The 8,210-nt window shown below is 43.4% G+C and overlaps 1 pseudogene; it reads right to left on the reverse strand.

Annotated features, from left to right (window-relative positions):
• Nucleotides 1-582: 582 nt before the first annotated feature.
• Nucleotides 583-1,000, reverse strand: LOC146856047 (small ribosomal subunit protein uS12 pseudogene; annotated as a pseudogene).
• Between the last annotated feature and the right edge of the window lie 7,210 nt (nucleotides 1,001-8,210).

Raw genomic sequence — 8,210 nt, forward strand, 5'->3', positions numbered from 1 at the left:
ACCACCCCAGTTCAGACATGGCCATATGCAAATCAGTCTTGACCCTGTGCCTCATGGGAACAGTCCAGCCCGAACTGCCAAGCCATGTCTTCCCTGAACCCAGAATCAAGCATCCTAGGACCGGTTTCTGGCTATCAGCCGTCATCAGCCAGGATAGCTTGACTCCAGTGGCGTAGTGAGCACGGGTCCCACGTCTGGGAATACCCATCCCACTTAGGGCGAAAAGCGTTACAACAAACAAATGATGGACGGAATGCTGACAATGCATACATTCTCCCCCAGTCAAGAGATCTGGGTTAAATCCATCGTTCTTTTGCCCAATACACCACCCCAGTTCAGACATGGCCATATGCAAATCAGTCTTGACCCTGTGCCTCATGGGAACAGTCCAGCCCGAACTGCCAAGCCATGTCTTCCCTGGACCCAGAATCAAGCATCCTAGGACCGGTTTCTGGCTATCAGCCGTCATCAGCCAGGATAGCTTGACTCCAGTGGCGTAGTGAGCACGGGTCCCACGTCTGGGAATACCCATCCCACTTAGGGCGAAAAGCGTTACAACAAACAAATGATGGGTTCACAGGGTTCACAGGGAAACGTTGGCTACTTTTACAACCTTGAAACGGACTCCAGGGATATCACCAACAGCATGACCAGCACGATTAAATCCAGCCACAAGAACTTCATCGTTCTCCTCAATGAAGTTCAAGCAACCATCGTTTGGAACAAAAGCGGTGATTTTCTTGCCGTTCTTGATCAGGTGTACTCGGACACACTTCCTGATGGCAGAGTTAGGCTGCTTACCTTCTACACCAACTTTTTCTAAGACGATTCCCATGGCGTGAGATGCTCCTCCAAAGGGGCTGGCCATCAGAGCATTACCCAGATGAGCCTTCTTGTACTGTTTGTCATGCCATTTCTGTTCACGACAGTGAATGCAAAGCTTCCTAGCTGTACGAAGTCCATGGCACTTCCCCATCGTGTCAGCTTCAGGTTACGGAGCGGAAAGGTGCAAACTCTAGGATAACCTGTGCAAACTCCAGGATAACCTGTGCAAATTCCTGGATAACCTGTACAAACTCCAGGGTAACCTCTGCAAACTCCTGAATAACCTGTGCAAACGTCTGGCTAACTTGTGCAAACTCCATGTAACCTGTGAAAACTCCAGGCTAACCAGGCTAACATGTGCGATCTCCAGTATAACCTGTACAAACTTCAGGATAACCAGTGCAAACTCCTAGATAACCAGTGCAAACTTCAGGATAACCCATGCAAACTCCTGGATAACCTGTGCAAACTCCAGGATGACCTGTACAAAACTCAAGGATAACCTGTCAAACTCCGGGATAACCTGTACAAACTCCAGGATAACATTTGCAAACTCCTGGCTAACATGTGCAAACTCCAGGATAACCTGTGCAACGACCTGGATAACCTGTGCAAACTCCTGGATAACCTGTACAAACATCAGGATAACCAGTGCAAACTCCTGGATAACCTGTACAAAACTCCAGGATAACCCATGCAAACTCCTGGATAATCAGTGTAAACTCCTGGATAACCTATGCAAACTCCTGAATAACCTGTGCAAACTCCTGGATACCATGTGCAAGCTCCAGGATACCATGTGCAAGCTCCAGGCTGACCTGTGCAAGCTCCAGGGTAACCTGTGCAAACTCCTGGATAACCTGTGCAAACCCCTGGATAACCTGTGCAATCTCCAGAATAACCTGTGCAAACACCCTGTAACCTGTGCAAGCACCAGGCTAACCAGGCTAACGTGTGCGATCTCCAGGATAACCTGTACAAACATCAGGATAACCAGTGCAACCTCCTGGATAACCTGTGCAGACTTCAGGATAACCTGTGCAAACTCCTGGATCACCTGTGCAAACTCCAGGACAACCTGTACAAAACTCCAGGATAACCTGTGCAAAATCCTGGATAACCTGTGCAAAATCCAGGGTACCTGTGCAAACTCCTGGATAACCTGTGCAAACTCCAGGATAACATTTGAAAACTCCTGGCCAAGATGGGCAAACTCCAGGATAACCTGTGCCAACTCCATGCTAACCTGTGCAAACTCCAGGCTAAGCAGGCTAATGTGTGCGATTTCCAGGATAACCTGTGCAAACTCCTGGATAACCTGTCCAAACTCCATGCTAACCTGTGCAAACTCCATGCTAAACTGTGCAAGCTCCAGGCTACCCAGGCTAATGTGTGCGATCTCCAGGATAACCTGTGCAAACTCCTGGATAACCTGTCCAAACTCCATGCTAATCTGTGCAATCTCCATGCTAAACTGTGCAAGCTCCAGGCTAATCAGGCTAACGTGTACAATCTCCAGGGTAACCTGTGCAAACTGCTGTATACCCTGTGCAAACGTCAGGATAACTTGTGCAAACTCCTGGATAACCTGCACAAAACTCCAGGATGACCTAAGAAAACTCCTGGATAACCTGTGCAAACTCCTGGATAACCTGTACAAACTCCTAGATACTATGTGCAAGCTTCAGGCTAACCTGTGCAAGCTCCAGTATAACCTGTGCAAACTCCTGGATAACCTGTGCAAACTCCTGGATAACCTGTGCAATCTCCAGGATAACATGTGCACACTCCTGGATAAACCTGTGCAAGCTCCAGGATAACCTCTACAAACTCCTGGATAACCTGTGCAAACTCCAGGCTAACCTGTGCACACTCTAGGCTGACCTGTGCAAACTCTAGGCTGACCTGTGCAAACTCGAGGATAACCTGTGCACACTCTAGGCTGACCTGTGCAAACTCGAGGTTAACCTGTGCACACTCTAGGCTGACCTGTGCAAACTCGAGGTTAACCTGTGCACACTCTAGGCTGACCTGTGCAAACTCGAGGATAACCTGTGCACACTCTAGGCTGACCTGTGCAAACTCGAGGATAACCTGTGCAAACTCCCAGCTAATCCAGGCAAGTTCCTAGATAAACTCTGCAAAGTCCTTGATAATCTGTGCAAACTCCAGGCTGACCTGTGCATGCTCCTGGATAACGTGTGCAAACTCCAGACTAACCTGTGCAAACTCCAGGCCCCAGGCTAACTTGTGCACTCTCCAGGCTAACCTGTGCTATCTCCTGGTTAACCTGTGCAAAATGCAGACTAACCAGTGCAAACCCCTGGATAACCTGTGCAAACTTTAGCCTCACCTGTGCAGACTCCATGCTAACCTGTGCAAACTCTAGGCTAACCTGTGCAAACTCCAGCACGCATTCTTTGCAACAGGCATATTATTATTAACACTCTGCGCTTTAAATTGAGACAAAACCTAAACTAGACAACACTCCAATCTCTCCTTAGGAAGAACATTAATCACAGGAGTTAATCTTATCTTGACATTTTGCAGTTGCTTGAGAATTGCTGGAGGAAAGGACAGGGCAGCAGGTGCTTTAAGAACATAAAAAACACTTGCAAAATGCAAACATGGCACCCCCCAGTCCCAGAACACAATATAGTTGCAAGAAAGATCAGTGACACCACAGCTCAGCTTGCCCCCAAAATCCCTCTGTTAGCCATTCCTTTTGTGTGGAAAACCAGGCCTTTAAATGTTTGGGTTTCTACCTGCAATGGAAGAGGTAGCGGCTCCATTTGCACCCAACCTCCCACTGTATATAATAATGGTTTCTGCCAGTAAATTGCAAATCCCAAGTATCCGCCAAATATCTGAAATATCTCTCTTAGTCGAGCTAGTGACTGCACTGGATTTGTTAAGTGGAGCAATATATCATCAGTGTATAGGGAAATACGTTCTTCCCATCCTGTACCTTCCAGCCAACCCCACACCTGGGCATCTACTCTTTTCACCAGCACAAACAACATCTGTGACAACAGACATCCCTTCTTGGTGCTAAATCCTTTCAGGAAGATTCAGGAAATGCAACCATTAACTTTCACTCTCACTCTTGGTTGATGATATAGTAGTCTTACCCTCCCAATAAATTTAGGGCCGAACCCCATTCTGGCCAAAATCCCAAACATGCACGGCCACTCCACTGATTCAAATGCCTCATCGGATCTGTCAGCCTCTCTACTTCCGGAATATTATTATGCAATCATCGCATATTCAATTTAGTAGAGCGGCCTGGCATGAACCCATTTTGATCTGGGTGTATTACCAACTGCAGCCTTGTAGCTATGACTTTGGCCAGAATTTTGGTATCTGCATTAATGAGCGATATCGGCATATATGATTTACGTTTGTTGCAAGATTTCTATTCTTTGGGGAGAAATAAGATTGGCACCACTCACTGATCCTTTGTTATAATCCTATGATGCGATCCTATTTTCCAGCACAGCCTTGTAGGCTGTATTCAAGGTGACCACTACATGTCTGGACATTTTATGAAAATGTTCTATAGGGAGACCGTTTGGCCCAGGGGCTTTCCCTGTCTGCATCTGTGCCATTGCCAGTGTCACTTCTTCCACAGTTAGTTCAGTCTCCATTGTCATCCTCTGCTCTGGGATGAAGATACGCATTGGGCAATCAATAAACTCTAGTATTTCCTCCTCTGTGGTCTGGAGCTTGCTACTATAAAATTGTTCCATGCAAGTAGCGAAAACACCCGTTATCCCATCACTAACTATCACCCTTTGTCCGCTGTCCAGGACTAGTTCCCTCACATGTTCTCCCTCTCTTTCTTAACTTCCAAGCCATTGTTGCAGTTTTCCTGCTTTATCTCCTGCTTCGTAGATCCGTAGCTGTTTTTCAATGAATGCCTTTATGATCTCATTCTCAGCCACTAGATGGTACTTTTCTCTTTTCAGCTCCATCTCCCCATATTGCGTGGGAGTATGATTCAACGCATGCTCAGTGTCAAGTTGTGTCAATTCAGTCTCTAGATAAATCAGCCTTCTGTGCCATTCCGTCTATCCTTAACTTCACCTGATATAATCATGCCCCTAATGGTACCCCTGTAAGCCTTCCACACTATGAGTTGACTAACCTTTTGTTGTCCTTAAAAGAAAGCTTGGTGGCTTTATCTAGTTTCTGGACCTCTTGTCTGTCCCAAAGGCGGCACATTGCCATCCTCCACTCCGGAAGAGGTTTCTGGGTACCGGTTGAGTAAGTTATTTGCAATGGTGAATGATCACTAATCCCTCTGGCTAGTATGTGAGCTTCTGTGAACTTATATAGCATGTCCCCAGTGGTGAAAAAGTAATACAGTCTAGACTGCATATGGTGTGCATGTGAGTAAAATGAATATCCCCTATCTTGTCCATGAACATCTCTGCAAATATCACATAATCCGATCGCCTGTTTAAACCTTTCCAGTTTCCCTCTTGTCACACCTCCTTCTGGTTTAGCGCTTTGCCTGTCTAATTGGGTATCATGGGCAAGATTAAAGTCTCCCCCAAGGACCACCAGGAGAGAGAAATCCTCCAGCATAACATTTCCCACCTTAATACAAATTCGAACACTGGCTGCGTATGAAAGGTGCACTCTACCCCTTGTTTCAAAAGTGTCTGAAAATAAGTTATTTAATCAAGCATGTAGTCCATCTGGTGCTTCAGGAGGAGAGGAAGCTAGCCATCCCTTCCAATCAGGACAAAGTCCACAACTTTATGAGGCAATTTTCTCCGAGCACACAGAAAGTAGATGGAGGTCGTGGTTTCAAAAGTTCTTTATTCTGATATCTTTGTTGCTGCCCATGTGCCAACACGTGTTTTGTCTACAACTGTTTGAGTCACAGCAGACTTCATCAGGGCAAGTACATCCAAAATGTAAGCGTATCAGAAAATCAGGAGGAGGTATCTCCTATTAAGTCACAGTTACCATCACCCAAGTTTTGTGACTAAATAACCTCACAACATAGTGGTTCCACTCATGATTAGTGAATCCATACTTCAAATTGTTTAAGACTATTTTAGATTAATCTCAGTTTACATGGTGTTCATTTCCATTTAACCTATGTCCTGTAACTTGCAGGATTCAAGCATGCATGTGAATTCGCATGCAGTGTCATCTTAAATTTTTTTTTTAAAGTGCACAATAGTCTGTGGGGGAGTGAAGCGCTCATACTCACTTAGTCTATCAAGGATAACATACGACATCCAAGTAAAGCTTGACAGAATCTATTGAACAATCTGTGAAGTTAATATTGTATATTATAAAATGGACTACCCAAAGTTTGATCTTTACATGATGTATAACCTGGTATTAAGGCCAGCTCTTTAAATATATGTCTGTAGTCTAATATCTTAAATCCAGGTAAGGAGTATCTATAGGTTGAAAGAAACAAGGAAAGGTTACATCATCAATCATGCAAATATCATGATCTCATTAAAATCAGTAATGTGTAAATTAGTTATATTACTGACTTGTCCATAAAATTATTGGACCGCATAAGATCTCAAAAAACCTCAAAATTACAATTATCTTTAAGCGACAAGAGTGAGCGAAATCTGTTGTTAACACGATCTGCATGTAACAGTAACATTGGTTCAAAGTCGTGACAACCCGACCGGAATATGTCTGACTTGTGTAAAACTTCAAATTACAATTTTCTTTAGAGCGAAATCAGTGACTGATCTAAAAACAAGCGACTACCGTAATCCGGTGATCGAAATCAGTAAATTAACATGGTTAAAATTTGACGGGCAAAGTCATACCCATAAACATGATCAATAGTCAAATTATAACGTATTTCAAAATCTAAAGTGTAACTCGAAATGGGTCACCGAGAATTCTCCAACCATCATTTATATTTCAAACGTCTAAGCCAGTCCACACAATAACAAATATGCATCGACTTACTGTTTTTTCGCATGTGTGTGAAACGAAGAGTTGGTCCGCTGAGTACGCGAGGCCAACGTCGGCGTGGTGAACGGTCTCCATCTTGCCTACTTATATAGAATGAAGAGAGAGACTACGGCCCTCATAGACTGCATCCACTCATGTGGATCCACTTTGGCGGCCATCTTATAGTAGTGTAATATTCCTTCCTCGAAATCTATTATCAGCTTACAAATTGTTAAACACCCTCTTTCTCTATTGAGATTTCTCTTGCCGATACATATATGTATCTGGCCGGCATCACTCACGGCATGAAGCCACATTATCTCTTGATACATAAATAACTTTATATTATCTTAGTTACATAAAACAGAGAATAAGTATTTTCGACGGAAATTTCAGCGGCCATCTTAGTGCTTCCAAGGTCATGTGCAGAAGATTGGTTAGTCAGAGTATTTTGCCAAGTCTCGTGAATAAAGTTAAAATATTCCTCTAAGTTAATTTGTGCAGATATTTGGTTGGTATTTATAGATTTAGTTCATTGCTAAATCTATCTTAAGTGTGCAAATAAGTGTATAGTGAGATAAGGTTGGAAGAAGAGAAGGAAATAAACAAATCGCATGATCAGATCTCTAGGCTAAGAAGTCTGTTGTGTTTCAATGTCACTGTGAATTACCACATTACAGTACATATTTACATTGGCCTAATGCAACAGACATTTTTACAATTTTATGTCAATTACTAAAAAACTCCCATCTTTACTTGACATTATTACAGTTATTTTATGTTATCAAAATATGGCATTTCTATATTCCAATATGTCAATACAGTATACTTAAATGAAATTTACATATGTTGTACAACTAACATAATAAGACACCCTATTAGTCACATTTGATTTACAATTCTAAAAAGGGGGGGAAGGGTCAAATGTGATATAGTCAGAGCCAGTCTGTGCATTTTCCTCTTTGTCAGTCACCCAAAAAATGGTGTAGATCACGATCAATATTAAGTCCCTGGTCTACTGCTTTCAAGCGTAAGATCCATATTGCTTCTTGGCATCTCAACTGTAATTCTCGATTACCACCCCATTCACCACGGGGGACCACTTCTAATCCATGAAAGTCAAATGTTCTATATTGTGATTGTTTATTACATGTAAGCGTATGAAAATATGTAAAAATATACATGGGCAGCACAATAAGGATGCTGAAGGACAGGGTAATGGAACACTTAAGGGCAGTGAAACAGGGAGACCCCAAGTATCCTTTCGCTTTTCATAGGAATATTACACCACTATAAGATGGCCGCCAAAGTGGATCCATATGAGTGGACGCAGTCTATGCGGGCCGTCTTCTCTCTTTTCATTCTATATAAGTAGGCAAGATGGCGACCGTTCACCATACCGACTTTGGCCTCACGTACTCAGCGGACCAACTCTTTGTTTC

The sequence above is a fragment of the Triturus cristatus genome, chromosome 4_1 (genome assembly GCF_964204655.1).
Source record: "Triturus cristatus chromosome 4_1, aTriCri1.1, whole genome shotgun sequence".
NCBI lineage: Eukaryota > Metazoa > Chordata > Amphibia > Caudata > Salamandridae > Triturus > Triturus cristatus.